The sequence below is a fragment of the Wyeomyia smithii genome, chromosome 3 (genome assembly GCF_029784165.1).
Source record: "Wyeomyia smithii strain HCP4-BCI-WySm-NY-G18 chromosome 3, ASM2978416v1, whole genome shotgun sequence".
Lineage (NCBI taxonomy): Eukaryota > Metazoa > Arthropoda > Insecta > Diptera > Culicidae > Wyeomyia > Wyeomyia smithii.
The window spans coordinates 127,705,611-127,725,274 of NC_073696.1; the positions used below are offsets into that span (position 1 = coordinate 127,705,611).

At 36.5% G+C, this 19,664-nt stretch overlaps 1 protein-coding gene across 9 annotated transcripts in view; it reads right to left on the reverse strand.

Annotated features, from left to right (window-relative positions):
• LOC129733237 (mucin-2) overlaps nt 1–19,664 on the reverse strand; it is a 190,856-nt gene that overhangs the window by 112,048 nt on the left and 59,144 nt on the right. The window lies entirely within an intron of this gene.

Consider the following 19,664-nt stretch of genomic DNA (forward strand, 5'->3'; position numbering starts at 1 on the left):
ATTATCTTCATTCACATAACTCCAATTGTATCGTGTACAAGGTGGAAGCCTGGTAGAAGTTATTTCAATTTACATACCACATAACTGGTAGGACAGACCGAGCGCCGGCCCTCCGCTATACCAGCAGCGTTTGTGAAACCAACAAGTACCGAGGTCGTAGCAGGACTAATTAAATTATTGTCGGCAATTTCATTCTGTTAAATAGTTGTTTACTGTTCGCTGAGCGCTCAGTGGTTAATAAATGACGTTGATCCCATAACAGATCCGTGTAGCATTTCACCGCTTTTTCACTTGAAAAACCATGCATCCCAGCATTTTGCCAAATCTAGTATTCCCAAATATTTATGATTGTTTGATTTGTTACAAATCTTTTGAAAATTTTTATTTCAGAACATCATTTCTCGGTAAGGTTGGTTGGTTGCCTTGTTATTGGTAGTGTTTGTACAATAAAAATAAAAATATTTGACATCTTGTAGAAGGCACAGAGAACAGACATTCATGCTCAGATAAAAAATACTACAAGGTATACAGCCCTAGGGTTGTATGAAATGGTGACGTGGGACTAAACAGTGTAATTAGGGGATTTTTTGTTACAAAATATACAGAGTCTGCGGACAGAATCAATGTGTTTATTTTCAGCCTCCCCTGGAAATCAATTTTTGGAATATATTCAACAACACTCGAAGAAATATTATTTATATTTGGCGATATTATGCCTTTAGTATTTTTTTTTTGTGCAAAAAAATATGTATTTAACAAGGCACAAGCATATCGTGCTTGTTGAAGAAGCAACAAGAACTTCTCATTATGCGTCAAAGTCAGAATTATCTCTATATCCTCAAAAACCAAATCCAATAATGCTTACGTTATCATAATGAATGGTTTTGTCTTATTTAACTCTAACTAAATCAAATCTATAGTATGGATATTACTTTCAAAATAATATGGAAGCCCTTACAAAGGTTCATCAATTGGAAAACATAAGAAAATATTTTGAACAAAATTCCTAACAAGTTCCAGCAAAAAATCGTAGAAATCCACAATTACATTTTTATTTTTTGCTTGACAATTTTTTCATTTGCCTGCAACTACATTCGCTGTATTACGAAGACAGGAAATTATGGTAAAGCTTAGAATAATAATATATCATGTATGCATACGGAGTAGCGAAAAAATATGACAAGAGCTGCCAAGCAACATTTTCCCCATCATAGAGTATGCAAACGTTGATGATTTCAGAGACTTGAAATGCGCCTTAACTTACGTTTATTATGGTAAAGCTTAGAATAATAATATATCATCTAACAATTTTGAAATATAAAAAGAGATTCTGTACGAATCTTACTAAATAAACTAAAAAATCACAAGCATTCGCAGGTTTTTACTCTTCTATAAATGTATATATTTAGGAATTTACTCTTTCGATACTATCCGGTCACGATTATTTAGTGAATATCGAAGATAAAATTTAAAAAATATCCGTTGCAAAAGTTTACAATTCTTGTTGAGTAATTCATGGCAATCATATTTATGAAATAAACTTTCAATCACCATCAACAGCAGCATTGTAGTTTTTCCTCAATTGCATACGAATAGAAATGTACGAACAAAAGTGTACCACTGCAATACGAATAGTACTGCTGCAGTACGAATAGAAGAGTACCAATGTAATCTTAGACGACGAGAGACCTGCGGTTCTATACTCCACTGGTACTATTGCTTTTACTGGCATGTTTTCTTTCAAGACATCAGTTTTTATTACGTTCTACAGTACCTAACACGCAGGTTTAGAGATTGTTCAAGGATGGGTATTGTTTCAAACTTTTAGGAAAACTTTTACCTTCGAGACATCATATTAGTCTAAGCTCATGGAAGCAAAAATAAATTGACCTATTGGGACGGGGAGACTCTGTCAATTTTTATTTCGAAATTGATACAGGGAATATCACAGGGAACGGATGGTGTCCATTCACGTCGTCTGTGCTAGGAATGCTCGCATGTAATTGGTTCATTATTCGCGTAAATTTGTTATTGAAATTATTATCAATTTTACCGCTTAGCAATGAAATTAGAGTGATAATTAACACATTACAAAATTGTTATACATTTTATCTATCCAACAACATATTGGTTATTGTTATCCATCATGTGGTTATGCTGTTATTAGCGTTTGAAATCTGACGCAACATTTGCCCGTTTCATTTCCAATTTTACAGAATGCATCCCAGTATAGTAAACAAAGACGTGTCCCACGTCAAAAATTGAAAATCGTGTGTAAAAATGTGAATCAAAATACGTTAAAACACTGACGACATTTGTTTTGTGGTACCCCAGCTGCACTGCATAAATTATGGCGTATCGACATTTCATCGATATCAGTGTTTGGTTTGTCAGTGACACGAACGCCACATAGCGAAAGTATTACCACTTACGTTTAAAATGGCAGTTTCATGTTTTTTCTGATCCTTTGAAAATGAGAAGAACGTCTGTTCTCCGTTTAAAAGGCATTCATATAATACCAATTGCTTTCTAAAGTATGCGCTGAAAAAAAACCTAAATTAATCCACCTAGCGGTCAGACCCAGCCTTTCTCATTCAATTTTTTATTTGTAAAAATAGATTTACATGCTGCAATCCAATAAATGTATATTCACTCTTTAGGTTCTAAAATATTGATGTTGTAATCTTTACATATAAAAATGCAGTCAAGTCTGTCTATCTGTCTGATCCATATAGGTTCGAAAACTACCGAACCGATCGACGTGAAAATTTGAATGTAGGGGTTTTTGATGTCGATAAAGGTTCCTATGAGAGTTCGAGACCCCTCCCTTTTCTGGAAGGGAGCGGTCCCATACAAATAAAACATAAATTTATGCACAACTCAAGAACAAACCAAGCAAATGAAACCGAATTTGGCATGTGGATGTTTTAAAGGGTAACTAATATGTCCATAATAGTTGGATGAAACACAAATTTGTGCACATCTCGAGAACTAATCAACCAAATGGAACGAAATTTGGCAGGTAAATGTTTTTAGTGGTAACAAATATGTACATAATGGTTTGAAACCCGACTCCCTCTTCTATAAGGGAGGGATCCCATGAAAATGAAACACAAATTTCGCACAGCTCAAGAACCAATCAAGAAAATACAACCAAATTTGGTATGTGAATGTTTTTAGAGGTAACAAATATGTCCATAATGGTTTGACGCCCCTCCCTCTTCTGGAAGTACATGTTTCTTCACAAATTTCTGCACATCTCGCGAACTAATCAACTAAATGAAACCATATTGGCAGGTGAATGTTTTAGTGGTAACAAATATGTTCCATAATCGACCTCAGACAACATTTTGGATTGTAAGATGGCAACTTCCGGTTTCTGGAAAACAGCCGAAAATTGCCGATTTCCACCCAATATAATAATATCCGGATCTAGAATAATACACAGGAGCTAAAATCGACCACAGATAGCATTTTAAATTCTAAGATGGCGACTTTCGGTTTCTGAAAACAGCAGAAAATGACCAAATACCACCCAATACGAGTGTTTCTTTAACCAGTATGCCGTTCAAAATCCAGAAATTGTCTCCAAATGCCATTATGAAATCCAAAATGGCGACTTCCGGTGTCGGAAAAACTGCGGCAAATGACCAAATACCACCCAATATGGGTATTTTCGGAACCGTAATGATGCACTGGAGCCACAAATCGACTTCAGACAACATTTTGAATTGTAAGATGGCAACTTCCGGTTTCTGGAAAACAGCCTGAAATGGATGATTCCCATTAAATATTAGTATTTCTGGAACCAGAAAGATGCACAGAAGCTAAAAATTGATCACAGACACAAACTTGAATTTTAAGACGGTGACTTCCGGTGTCTGGCAAACAGCCGGAAATGAACAAATACCATTCTATATGGATGTTTTCCGAACCAGAATTACGCCCAGATGACAGAAATTGATTTCACAGGCAATTTTAAAGTCCAAAATGACGACTTTCGGCTTCTGAAAAACAGTCCAAAGTGACCAAATATCACCCAATATGAGTTTTTCTTTAACCAGTATCCTAAATACCATTTTGAAATACAAGATGGCGACTACCGGTTTGTGAAAAACAGCCTAGAATAAACAAATACTATCCTATAAGAGTATCTCTGGAACCAGAATGATGCAAGGAGCTCACAATTGACCTCAGGCACCATTTTGAATTGCTAAATGGCAACTTATAGGCAACAGTCGGAAATGACCGAATAATACTCAATATGGATATTTCCAAACATTGACCCTGGACACTATTTTGAATTTGAAGACGACCACTTTTAGTTTCTGGAAAACAACCAAAAATACCTCCCAATATGGGTATTTCCGGTGTCAGATTGATGCCAGAAAGTCTGCTGATAATGACAGAATACCACCCAATATGAATATATTCAGAATTAAGGCGATGTACAGAAGCCAAAAGACGAGGATGTTGTCATTTCGATAAAACCAATCATTTCAAACGATTTGTTATTTGACTTTGATCATATCCTATGGCCGATTCGTCGTGCATTTGCAAACTTCAAACAAACCGCAAGGAATCAATGAACTTGGAACGTTCAAATAGTACGACACCACATTTAAATTATGTTGAGGCCACAAATATCGATCAAAGCAGGTATAGTTTTCAATGGTCTTTGAATTTCCTTCTTTCCATAAATTTTGAGCCACATTTGAAATTGTTATGAAGTTTGTTATTTAAAAGTTTGAGAGATGACTCGTTCGTATGACACTAGTTATGTTCAAATAAGTCATGTAATCTTTGAGATAATAGACTTTCGTTGTTTTATTAACAATTTAATACATAACGGTTGCTTAAGTTCGATTATAATCAAATGAAATGGGAACGTGTAGGGCTGCCAAACTTTGAAACCACGTGTTCAATCATAATTCATTAGTTAACCCTTAACTAGCCCGCTCATCTGATAATAATAATCAAATCGGTTGTGTAGTTTCTGAGATAATGAAGTTTCGTGATTTACACAAGTAGGCACGTTACAAATGAAGTTACAGTTCGATTATAGTAAAATTCAATATGGTCTACTGAGGCAGCTAGACCATTCATTTGACACTAATTTTGTGGAAATCGGGTCGGCCATCTCTGAGAAAAGTGAGTGAGTCCAAGTAGTCTTCAGAATATGTTCCTTTGCATAGCTGGATTTCACATTTTTAAACATGACAGGCAAAGTAATAGTCCGATTGCAAAACAAATCAATAGGGTCTTATGGGGCAACAAGACCATCCATTTGACACTGATTTTATGAAAATCGGTTCAGCCATCTCTGAGAAACATGAGTGAGATTAAACAGTCTTCAGAACACGTTTCTCTTCATAACTTTTGAACCACAAGTTCAATCTTTATGAAATTTAAAACCTAAGGGTTTTCTAGGTAGCCCGTTCTTTTGAGAACAATTTTGTTCAAATCGGTTGCGTAGTTTCTGAGATATTGATGTTTCATGATTTTCACATTTTTATACATAACCTCTAAACTAAAAATCCGATTACAATAAAATTCAATAGGGTCTTATGGGGCAACAAGACCTTTCATTTGCAATTAATTTCATGAAAATCGGTCCAGCCATCTCTGAGAAAAAAGAGTGTGAATAAAAAGTTGCACATACACACACACACACACATACAGAAAATGCTCAGCTCGTCGATCTGAGTCGAGTGATATATGCCATTCGGCCCTTTGGAGCACTTTTATACTTTCGGTTTTGCAAGTGATTGCTATACCTTTCTAGGAGAAAGGCAAAAAGGTTTTTTGTTATATTCCTATGACATCGCATTATTATCGTCAGCTTTTACCAATTATCGTCCGGGGGGTTAGTGAAGTTAATAAAAACTTCATCGGGAGGTCGATAACGGACCTTTCTCAAATGCTCAATATTTTTTGTTCACAATGAATGTATCTTCATGAGAAATAAATCAGTTTTTGTTCAAGTTCTTCCACCTTTTTGCCTTTCTCCTAGAAAGGTATAGCAATCACTTGCAAAACCGAAAGTATAAAAGTGCTCCGAAGGGCCGAATGACATATATCACTCGACTCAGCTCGACGAGCTGAGCATTTTCTGTATGTGTGTGTGTGTATGTGCAGATTTTTATTCTCGCTCACTTTTCTCAGTGATGGCTGGACCGATTTTCATGAAATTAATTGCAAATGAAAGGTCTTGTTACCCCATAAGACCCTATTGAATTTTATTGTAATCGGATTTTTAGTTTAGAGGTTATGTTTAAATGTTTGTTATGTTTAAAAATGTGAAATGTTTGTTATGTTTAAAAATGTGAATAAAAATGTGGACTCACTCAGAGATGGCCGACCCGATTTCCACAAAACTAGTGTCAAATGAATGGTCTAGCTGCCTCAGAAGACCCTCTTTAATTTTACTGTAATCGAACTGTAACTTCATTTGTAATGTGCCGACTTGTGAAAATCACGAAACTTCATTATCTCAGAAACTACACAACCGATTTGATTATTATTATTAGATGAGCGGGCTAGTTAAGGGTTAACTGATGAGTCATGATTGAACACGTGGTTTCAAAGTTTGGCTGCCCTACACGTTCCCATTTCATTTGATTATAATCGAACTTAAGCAACCGTTATGTATTAAATTGTTAGTAAAACAACGAAAGTCTATTATCTCAAAGATTACATGACTTATTTGAACATAACTAGTGTCATACGAACGAGTCATCTTTCAAACTTTTAAATAACAAACTTCATAACAATTTCAAATGTGGCTCAAAATTTATGGAAAGAAGGAAATTCAAAGACCATTGAAAACTATACCTGCTTTGATCGATATATGTGGCCTCAACATAATTTAAATGTGGTGTCGTACTATTTGAACGTTCCAAGTTCATTGATTTCTTGCGGTTTGTTTGAAGTCTGCAAATGCACGACGAATCGGCCATAGGATATGATCAAAGTCAAATAACAAATCGTTTGAAATGATTGGTTTTATCGAAATGACAACATCCTCGTCTATTGGCTTCTGTACATCACCTTAATTCTGAATATATTCATATTGGGTGGTATTCTGTCATTATCAGCAGATTTTCTGGCATCAATCTGACACCGGAAATACCCATATTGGGAGGTATTTTTGGTTGTTTTCCAGAAACTAAAAGTGGTCGTCTTCAAATTCAAAATAGTGTCCAGGGTCAATGTTTGGAAATATCCATATTGAGTATTATTCGGTCATTTCCGACTGTTGCCTATAAGTTGCCATTTAGCAATTCAAAATGGTGCCTGAGGTCAATTGTTAGCTCCTTGCATCATTCTGGTTCCAGAGATACTCTTATTGGATAGTATTTGTTTATTCTAGGCTGTTTTTCACAAACCGGTAGTCGCCATCTTGGATTTCAAAATGGTATTTAGGATACTGGTTAAAGAAAAACTCATATTGGGTGATATTTGGTCACTTTGGACTGTTTTTCAGAAGCCGAAAGTCGTCATTTTGGACTTTGCCTGTAAAATCAATTTCTGTCATTTGGGCGTAATTCTGGTTCCGAAAACATCCATATAGAATGGTATTTGGTCATTTCCGGCTGTTTGCCAGACACCGGAAGTCACCATCTTAGGATTCAAGTTTGTGTCTGTGATCAATTTTTAGCTTCTGTGCATCTTTCTGGTCGCATACTAATATTCAATGGGAATCGTCCATTTTAGGCTGTTTTCCAGAAACCAGAAGTTGCCATCTTACAATTCAAAATGTTGTCTGAAGTCGATTTGTGGCTCCAGTGCATCATTACGGTTCCGGAAATACCCATATTGGGTGGTATTTGGTCATTTGCCGCTGTTTTTCCGACACCGGAAGTCGCCATTTTGGATTCCATAATAGCATTTGGAGACATTTTCTGCATTTTGAACGTCATACTGGTTAAAGAAAAACTGATATTGGGTGGTATTTGGTCATTTTCAGCTGTTTTCAGAAACCGAAAGTCGCCATCTTAGAAGTCAAAATGCTATCTGTGGTCGATTTTAGCTCCTGTGTATTATTCTGGATCCGGATATTATTATACTGGGTGGAAATCGGCTATTTTCGGCTGTTTTCCAGAAACCGGAAGTTGCCATCTTACAATCCAAAATGTTGTCTGAGGTCGATTATGGAACATATTTGTTACCACTAAAAACATTCACCTGCCAATATGGTTCCATTTAGTTGATAAGATCGCGAGATGTGCAGAAATTTGTGAAGAAACATGTACTTCCAGAAGAGGGAGGGGCGTCAAACCATTATGGACATATTTGTTACCTCTAAAAACATTCACATACCAAATTTGGTTGTATTTTCTTGATTGGTTCTTGAGCTGTGCGAAATTTGTGTTTCATTTTCATGGGATCCCTCCCTTATAGAAGAGGGAGTCGGGTTTCAAACCATTATGTACATATTTGTTACCACTAAAAACATTTACCTGCCAAATTTCGTTCCATTTGGTTGATTAGTTCTCGAGATGTGCACAAATTTGTGTTTCATCCAACTATTATGACATATTAGTTACCCCTTAAAACATCCACATGCCATTCGGTTTCATTTGCTTGGTTTGTTCTTGAGTTGTGCAGAAATTTATGTTTCATTTGTATGGGACCCCTCCCTTCCAGAAGAGGGAGGGGTCTCAAACTATCATAGGAACCTTTAACGGCACCAAAAACCCCTACATACATATTTTCACGTCGATCGGTTCGGTAGTTTTCGAGCCTATATGAATCAGACAGACAGACAGACCGGACTGCATTTTTATATGTAAAGATTACAACATCAATATTTTAGAACCTAAAGAGTGAATATACATTTATTGGATTGAAGCGTTCATGTTAATCTATTTTTACAAATAAAAAATTGAATGAGAAAGGCTGGGTCTGACCGCTAGGTGGATTAATTTAGGTTTTTTTTTATCAAATGTATGCCTGAAGGGCACTGGGCACTGAAATGCCACTGCGATAGTCTTGCTGGTTGTCTTTTGTGGCTGGCCCCCTATGTATAAATATTGTTCCCCTTTATATAAATATTTTCAAAAATAAATTAATTTAAATGATTCACTTTCAAGATTTCTCGTTGAAGGAATGAAACCTAGAGATGAAATTTTGTTCTTACTCGATTGCAATAATATAAATGATGAACACTAAAAAATATAATCTGAGGATGATATTCCACAAAAATGTTCGCGTTTCGGGAAAATGATCAATAAAGGAACATTATATATCCATCCTGGTGATTTTTATATTAAAAGATTCTGGTTGGGGGAGGGTGACAGTGCATATGGAATGATCCTGGAAATTCATTTTTGTTGTGTGTTTACAGCTTCGAAATTATAAATCCTTCAATTATTTATAATTGATTAAAATAAAGAAACACTTCGTATCTGAATAGAATGAGTGGTATTTTTTCGTGCATCTTCATTTCCATGGAGAGTTTCAGAGAAAGAAAATATACATAGATAACAATAACATGATTTTTTTTCCGGAAGCACTAGGAGTGTCGGTATCTGATAATAGAAGGACCGAAGAATACTGCCTATTTAAATTAGCTCAATTGTTGTTTTCTACATTTTCCTTATTTTACTTTTTTGGCGTATGCTTGTCAGGAACTACTACGCTTTTTTGTTCCCAGACAGTGGTGGTTTGCTTTTTGCTCTATGAATGTTTTGAAAATGGATATCGTTAACATATAGCTCGCAGGAATATATTGGCATTCTGTTGGTTTTAGGTCACACAAAACCATCTTTTAGGTCATTGTATGTATGCGCTGTTACTGACATTTCAAGAAAGTGCCAGCAGACAAGCAGCTAATTGTATTACTGCTCTGGCCACGAAATTTTCGCATGGTGCAGTCATACGTTGACCAGCGATGTATGTTACTAGCCAAAGCGTGCAAACAAACACCTAACAGTGTACATCATAATTTTCTCTCAAGCGAAGCGTGAAGTTGCTGCCATGCAATCTCGTGACTGGGAGAAAAAGTATCTTTGGTAGCACGAAGGTGGAGATGAAAAATGAATCCGGTGCTTTCCGCTTTTCTTGTTCAGTGGAACAGGCAATGAATAAGTATAAGTGGCAAACAATCAAACGCCGCGTTTACTGGAAAGCAAAAGGGGAAACCTAAACAATGAAATGACCAGGCGATAAAAAAAGAAACAAAAATACATTGAGTGAAAGAAAGAAAAACTACTCAAGGTTGCAATCAATACATCACTTAGAGTGAACGACATACCAAATATTGTTTTACCAGAAGACGAAAGCTGAGAGAACAACGGCATATGCCTTTCGCTCGAGAATATCGGGATGCAAAAATGTGTTTTTTCCGATCAACTCGAAGGCACAAAAGTTTCTGCTCACGAGACCAATCCTTTGTTTTCAACTGAAGCATTATATTACCTTTAACTGTATCGACTTCTCTCATTCATTGGGAACCGGTTTTGCCACAAGTACCACGACACGCGCCCATACTACACGTAAACTTAAATGTCAGTTTCTTATTGACATGTCCGTAGCAAATTTCAGATACATCAGCATTTTCGCGTGGTTTGGCAACAATATGAATCGAACTGAACGTTGTAGTAATTGTGACAATTAGGAATTATTGTTTCTGTTAAGGAAAGCTAAATTTGTTTCTATTAAGTTTCACAAGATGTGACAATATGAACCCTCAACAATACAATGCAACAATAAATGGGAGTCGCATTTGACAATACCTACACGTTTACAAGCTTAGGTCGAGTCAAAAATACTGCTTGCAGCTTTGCCTTAGTCTAGTCTAGTCTACACTAACACAACCAGTAACTCCTTGCAGCTTTGCCTTAGCATAAATATACTATCTATTAATCAAGTGATATATTTCAGTTATACAGCTAGTTTTGAGTCTCAGTTGGTAATAGCTTTCATAGCTTTCAAATAAAAATAAAAAAAAAACAAAACGTATTTGCTCAGGCATAATAATACTATTTCTTCGGATGTTTTTCTCTTTTACTGTTTACTACTTTTCTCATGCCATCTTTTTCTAGGCAAAATATAGCAAAATATAGTTTTGTTATGTCGCAATTCAATTGAAGAATTTGGGAATTCGGTTAACAAGATATACCTCGTTTCAACACATACTTGAAAACTTGAAAAACCTCATCACTCATCTCAACTGCCACATCCACTTAACGTTGCAGTAGTTGTTATTGTGTCGGTTGATGTGTTTAGGCATGCATATATTACTAAAGCGAGGCCAACACTTATTCACCCGCGGGAATTATCTCACTTTTACCGGTTGTTGCTTGATGTTTCTTCACGTGCTATTTGAAAACAATCAACAGCTCTTTGAACCACTTCACCTTAGTTTGTTTACCACTCGAATTCGTTCAGTGTGCTTCATAATGGGGAAAATGTTTTTTTCTTCTTCGTCTGCCAGGAAAATGGGCTAGGGTTTTAATTACATTTGTTAGTAATACTGTGGTGTTTAGCCTAATTTCAATCGCTTTTCTCGATTCTTATACGATACAGCTGCTCTCGATGAGATTACATAATTAGGCAGTTTGCTTTCGAACCTGTTCTGATTATAGTTGATTAGAATTGTTCTGGGGTGTTTGAGGACAAGTTTAGGCAAATCAAGTAATAGTTTATTCTCCTATGTATATTCAGGAATCAAATGTCTTTCGCTTGGTTTGATAACACTTGGGCATACGCATTTTGGCTGGTTTAGTCCAGAACAGTGGCTTCGGGTCCACCTGTACAACATTTGCACTGCACAGGTACCCAATTCCCTAATATGCGAACATAAGCAATTATCGAAGTATGATAACCTATAAAAACAAGTAAGCGTACTAGCGAAACTTTTCAATTGCATTGTACACTTTGGTTTGATTTTCTTCTTTCATTTTAGGGAAGGGAACTTAGATGAATGTTTGGTGCACATGTGACGAAATCAGTCACGCGACGCCTCTGGTCCAGAATAATACTCGGCAGCACTGACGATTTACCTGTTTTGGCAATAGCCTTTAACGGTATACGTGATATATTCAATTGTCAATTTCGATTAAAATCGTTGGCCTCTCAAGTACTACGTGACACATTATGCATGTTTATCTCAATTTCTTGTTTGGAAACACGGACAGTTTAGAACAAACAACTTCGATGATGAAACCGCATTGATGAATTGACTCCCTGCAGAGAAGGCTTATAGGACAATTTTGCAATTGATGACAAACGATATGTCAAAGGCATAAAATCTGCCTTTTAAATGAATCAACTTTATCGAAGATGTTTTATAGCTGAGGCGAAATTTTAATGTTTTGACTGGTCCAGGCCAAGAATGCGATACATATTTCAGTATTGTAGGGAATTGAGGCAAAATTGACATGTTGCAGACATTTTACGTGCAACAGACGCCTATCAATCGATTCCTAAGACTTTTTTCCTCAATATGAGACACAATTTGGCTACCACATCTGAATGTGCGGATCCATTACGACCCCACATACTTGACATTATTTTACTCTATGAAATATCCAGCGTGCCTTGCATGCGCCTCTCAGTTTATGACGACAATTACGCATCTCTTAAATATGCCGTAATTGGAAACATAGTCGGTTTCCGACCTCCGGGTATTATTTTGGTTTCGAAAATATTGGGTGGTATTCGGTCATTTTCAGAAAGAGGAAACCGCCATTTTGGAATTCAAAAAAGCAGCTAGATTTGATTTTTTCGGCATCATCTTGGTTCTGGAATGACTAGTTTTGGCTGTTTTTCAGCAACCGCAGCCGTCACTTCGGATTTAAAAATGGCGTCTGGGGGCAATTTTTGGCCTATGTGCATCATCTCGATTGCAAAAATGCCCATATGCGATAGTATTTTCTAATTTTCTGAAACCGGAAGATATCATCGTGAATTCCAAAATGGCGTCTTAATTCGATTTCCGGTCTCTGGACACTATTCTGGTTTCAAATATATTTATATTGGGTGGTGTTTGTCATGTTGATATGTGGAGTGATTCGCAGCTTCTAGATATAACCTCGGTTTCGGAAACACCCACATTGGCCTTCTTTGCAGCTTTCATGATGAGCTTTTCCATGATTTACAAATAATGAAAATTTATGCATTCCCTTACTACTTCACTGAGACACAGAAAAATCAATATTATGGAAACATACTTGAGAACCCACCTTTACAAATTGGTGCGGTGATCAAGTTAGTTGTTTGGGAGTTTAAAAATAACAAATTTACCTCCCCCTGCCTAGCTATTATAAAACTCAGAGTCGTTGAAATATATCAGTTGCCATAAATTCTACATTCTTCATGATCGATCCAGCAGTTTTAAAATCATCGAAGGTTGACATCGGTCATTTCCTCCCCCCTCATTCTTTTGACGCTTCTGATATACAGAAAGGTCTAACCTGACACAATAACAATGCGAAAACATCGGGGATCAAATTCGCATTTATGAATATAGATTTTAAAACTATGCCAAAACTGTTTTCGTGCAATCACCGTTTTGAAGTTAGTCTTTATCCAACTTAAGATCTATTTTTGCTAAATGATGGATAAGACAATGCTTTTATGTGGACAAACTCTTGGAATTATAATACTCGGCTTCAGAACAAAATCTCGATCTATCGAAAATTCAAAATGGCGCCATTGTTGCCTCTCATTGTCTCGAGATAATTCAGTTGAAAGTTTCGACTTTTGGCCAAAAGCAAAAATATTCAAAATTTTGCATTATTGCAAATAATTTTACAAGCTGAAAATCCACGCTTGAAATGTATGAAAAAAATAAATAAAATAAGCAGATAAGGTTTTAATCTCCCATCTGGTCTCGAGTTACGATGCTGACCTAACAAGCCAGTTGTCGAAGGTTCGAGGCTTGGCTCGGGAGAGACTGTTAGCTAACCCCGCAATTTTCCTGTACACTTAACAGTTGGCTGCGAAATCTGTGAATAATAAACAGAAGGTCGAGTTCCGAATTGGAATGTAGCACCAAGGCTTTGCTTCGCTTTTTTTAGATAAGTTTCAAGTAATAAGCTGCCATTTGATCTCCTGCTATTTACATTTTGAAGTATTTGTCAATAAATTTCGGAAAACAGTATCAAAAAATTCGCTTTTCGCCGCGCCGTCCCAGAAAAATTCACTTTTCGTCAATTGTGACCTTGTGTAAGTAGTATTAAGTGTACTGCTCTACCGTTGGAAACCGCCAGAACGACTAAGTTATTTCTGCTGAGGTTTATTGTAATCTTTTTTCCAAGACAACTTCTATCGGAATCAGACATGATAAGCCGTACTAGGAATGTCAAGTTTAGTCAGTCGACTTGAATGCACATAGCTTTGTGAACTATGCTCAGAACGTCTATACTGATAGAAATCGAATTGGCTCGACTAAAGCCGGTTGTCTAACAAAATAAAAGAAGCGAGTAAATTGACACTTGACTTATATTATTTGTGTAATACGAGTTCTACGATGCACATTGGAATGTTTAGCCTAATATATATTACATGTATTTTATGTTTCGCGTAGAATAAAATGTATGCATTTAAATAGAATAATATATATTTGTATGAAGTATTTACAGGGCAGACGAATTATTTTTGAAATATTGTAGTGTATTTATGTAAGTGTATAATAAAATAAATTTAAAATAATCATGGAAAATGCACAGTACTGTATAAAGGAAATTATGATGTTTTATCCTTCTCGGTTTATCCCGTCAAAAGGTATCCACCATCAGAAAGTTCAAAGTCTGTGGAAAGTAGTGACATGAGTAAATCTATTTGGAAATTTTCTTCGCTATTTTATTTGAAAAACCAATTTTATACTTGTATACATTCTTTTCATAGCTCGTATTGAAGCATTAGTATGAAAACGACGAAAACTACGCACGAATTATAACAATATTATAACAATATGAATGACCAATATGAACACAAAAACATACTCATAAACAAATTTTTCAACCTAGGTCGATTTATAAAGGTAAGTTTATTTCATAAAGCAAAAAACTTGTAACGTATCGCATTCGGTCGCCTGTAAACCTTTGGATCCGGCTTTTCTCGCCCGTCCCAAAAGTGGTTACGTTAGTTTATGGCTACCTCGCAGAAAACTTATAACATAAAGAGAGGATCAGTCAATTGGTTGGCGGTCACGGCTGGTCGAATACAGTTCCTTCCATCCGGCGCAACCCAGTGACAAACAACAACGAATTAATTTTCCTCCCCAACGGAGATTGAGCGTGAAATTGTTAGCCCGCAGAATTTATTGAGTTAACGAAGCCAGCGTTGGAAGTACACCTAGTCATCACACGGATATATTAAAATTAAAGAGAACTCGGGCGATTCTAATCAGACAGTAGAATCAATTAGCCAGTCAAAATCGCCGCAAGAGTCTCAGGATACCTCACAGTTCCTCCATAAACGCTTATCCTATTGCTGCTAAGCTATAAATACCACCTGCAGATTGAACATCCACTACCGTCTTGTTTCGTGTCAACTTCATGAATAAAGCGTAATTTCAAATTTTATTACTGAAACACCAGCTAACACCACTGTGATTGTCAGGAAGCTAATAAAAATCTAATAACTCCCATTACACCTATACGAAACTTGCAGCAGGACGCCCGTCGTTATATGAGAAAATGTCAATGCCTAGTTGGAAAGTCGTCCATCGGTGCCACTTCAAACCCAGAACCCGCTGTAGCGGTTGCGACCGAACGGTTGAGTTGTGTGATTTATGATTCTTTTATCCTTTTGCATAAAATTACTCTGCTTGCTTTTGGGAAATACTTCAGGCTGTTCGACGGCGGTATGTTCCTATGACCGAACCGGAGACCCGTTAAAGGTAATAGAATTTTTCGTACAGTCGACCTACCATCACCGGCAGATTTTTAAATGTAGCGTTACCGTTGAGAAATTTACTCCTAGTATACGACTGTTATGACCGCCGGAAAAATCGAATGGCAGGAATCTTTAGGTCAGGACACGGCGCGTTAGGAGCAGTTTTCGAGTATGGAGCCAGCTATTTATGACTTTTTTTCCCGGTTGTAAAATCAATATTACCCACTAAACGCATATAAATTGCTGCGGAAATTTTAATGTTTTTTCATTCATTCAGGATGTGTAGAGCTTTTAAGGGCATCTTCAGCGGTGGTCTATTTTTGAAACAACTTTATACTAGATTTACACCAGCGAAACCTGAATAGAACCAGTAAATATAGACCAACTTTTCGTTCTCCGCACCGGCGTTGTATATCTTGTTGTTTTACGCCGCTGACTTCTGTCACACTGTCCACAATTAAATACCCCATGATTTCAGTTTATGAGACTTGTTAAAATAAAAAGCACTCAATATTCAACAAACGGAAACTCGATAACTTTTACGCACATTGAACGATTACTTTGGCGAGGCACTTTATATCCACAAGACTTTATGGATTTGACGGTTTGACCCGAGCGTCAGTGACATTTCTCAGGATGGATTGGTATGATCGAAAAATTTCTGCTTCAAGTAGGGCTTCGGAGGATAGCGAAAAATATTTGATCGCGTAGATGTTCATTTTCCATTTTCGTCTCATCAATCTTTCAGAATCTTGCAGTTCTTTAAACTTGGGTTCGGTTTTGAAGATATTGAAACAAGCCTGCATTTTGAACGTTTTCAGTTCAGTGTCTTCAAGGAACATGTTCCTTGAACATGTTCCATTTCTGGCCTCTTACGGTCTCCTCTAGTCCCACTATAATTAATGCGATTAATAAAATAGCCAACATATTTGTTATCCCTGTGGCTGATTGTTGCAAACCAAGTCGTTGAACCTACGGTTATGGTCTTCCAGAATTTCCCCTTTTGCTGGTCGGTTTCTTTGGAGCCGAAAACGACAAACCTGTTTATTTTTTTCTTCAGAAAAGTCACAAAAATGAATTCTGAATTGTCAGAAAAAATCTTTGTTTTGTTTATCCCCAACACGCGTAAAATGTTTATATGGAAATAGCTAAAAATAAGGTATTCAATTAAAATATGACATTCTACCCATCTATTGGTAGCGTACAAAGGGTTTTAAAACGATCTATTTCTTGTTCCAAAAAGTGACAAAAATAGACCAAAACGTATGCCAGTTTCAAATTTCTTCAATTTAGATCTAGTATAAAACAAAATTTACACCACCGGTGCAGCAGTGAATTTGAGTTTGTTCCAAAAAAATAGAACAAAACAACGATTTGGACCACCGCTGAAGATGCCCTAATAACGGCTATCGTGCATTGTCAATATTAGCCAATGAATGCTCATAAATAGCAGGGGGAATTTGATTTTTTTTCCATTTCCTTAGAATATATCGAGGTAATAATATGCAACGAAATGGACACATGAATAACACTAAATAGCTGGCTGATCGGTTTATTACGAATATATTTTAGGAAAATTTCAATTACTTTAAAATATATATTAAAACACTCACCCAAGACATTGCCGTCAAATCATTTGAAATGTATATTGATTAAGCCTTATTAGTACTATAAACTAGTACGTCATCATTAACTCAACCTTAATAGCTAACAAGTAACTAGTAGTCATCTGCAGAAATAAATTTACTATACAAAAGAACTGGGCTACTCCCCACATAAGACAACTATGGACAGCGAATCTTCAGAGGTGAAGAGTAGGATTCACCACATAGTCTATTAACTCTACTTCCACTAACGAATAAAATTTCCATGACATACCTACAACGAGAAAAATAACACCGACCTAATGTGTCAGGATCGGAGGGTGTGAACCTGTTGAGATTCTATTTTCAGGACCAGAGTTGACAGGGAAATGAATAAATGAACAAGCCTTGACATAGGCGATGCTCACTATAAAGCTTTCAGTTTCGGTCCAGTACGAATAGTCAGAAAAGCAGAACCGTTTCGTCCAGTGCTCTATTTTAGAAACAGCTAGCCGTCGTCAGTACGTTCATTGAAATGATATCCAAAGCTTGATCTTGAAAAGCAATTTCCACCATATCACAGTTTTCACCTGCGAAAAAAACGTTATTCGAATGATTAAGATTAAATACTAAAACGACGATTCCCAGGACAAGGGACAACACGTTAAAACCAAAAGAAAATGCAGTGTCAACCGGATGGACCGCTCGTTTGGCAAGAAATTAAATTCATTTGTTGTTCGTTATTTTGACGCAGGACTACGTCTAACCGCACTATATCGAGATACATTCTGAGGTAACTAAAAACCAAGATGTAACGTCGGAATGAAAGATTTCAAACGGTAATACTGATGTAACCACATGATGGATCACAATAATCAATATGTCGTTGGATTGATAAAATGATGGACGATTTTGTGATTCTTCATATATCATTGTTACTTAATTGTTAAACAGTGAAAATTGATGAAAAGTTTCAAGGTCGTATTTTTATGAACAGTGTACCAATCACATGCGAGCATTCCTGGCACAGACTTCATGAGTGGACACCAACTGCCTGCTATGACAACCTCTATTCAGTGTCAAAAAAAAATTTGACGAAACCTCCCCGTCCCAATAGGTCAACTAATATTTGCTTGTATGAACCTAGACTATTTTGATGTCTTGAAAGTAAAGCTTTTTCGGAAGGTTCGTAACAACCTCCTTTATCAAACAATTAAACGATCTGTTGTGAGAATGTTATTTACACTGATGTCTTGAAGGAAAACATGCTGACACAGGCAACAGTACTGCACCGAGCCATGTATGAGAAGACGGTCGCTCGTCGTCAGTGCAGTAGCACTCGATTGCCATTTGTGTGCAGTCAAGTCAAGTGGAAACAATGTAGCTGCTGTCGACGTACAGTGATGCGTGTTCGCACACTACGCTGTGCGACCGGAGATAAAATAATTCTGTACGCAACAGTATATCACGATGTTGGATGTTGTATCCAATATGTGATTACAACTGAACGGATTTTGACCACCAATGCTTTGATCGAACGTCGACGGTTGCCAAAGCATGTGATACAATAATTGGCATATCATTGTACATTGTACATTCTACGATGAACAGTAAATTAGTAAAAAGTTCAGTTGAAATCCACTTTTTCTAGTTCAGTTTCGCAGCTTTTAACCAATCACGAGCTCGCTTTATACAGCTGCAACAGATGTTTGCTCATCGTTTTAAAGTGCTTATTGTATTACTACCCCTGAACAGATTTCAAACCTCGATGTCTTAATCGACAGGTAGAATATTGCGAAAATTGTTATATAATAATTAAAATATCTCTTCAGCAAAAGTTGTGTTAACATTCTTCTAATCAGAAGCTTGCTACCCCGTTGCTCGTTTCCTTTTGGTTGTCGTGACGATTAGATGGCATTTGAACTGCAACCGTAGTGATTTTCATATCCATGTTTAATGATAAAAACTTCTTTCAAATTCCTAAAATTAGAAGTTGCATTGGGTTGCTGTCTTTTTGAATTCTACACTCTGTTTTTCTCAGATTTATATAAATGACCAACTATAGGCTATTTAAAAGACAAAAGAAAACCAATATGCTTCGTAAAGATTTTTAAACTCGTTTAAGCTGTACTGATGGTTATATTTTTCCAGTTAAATAAATTTAATTCAATATGACAATCCTAGTTGCATTACGCGGTTGCGGTATAGAGGAAACCCAAATTATATGCCTTG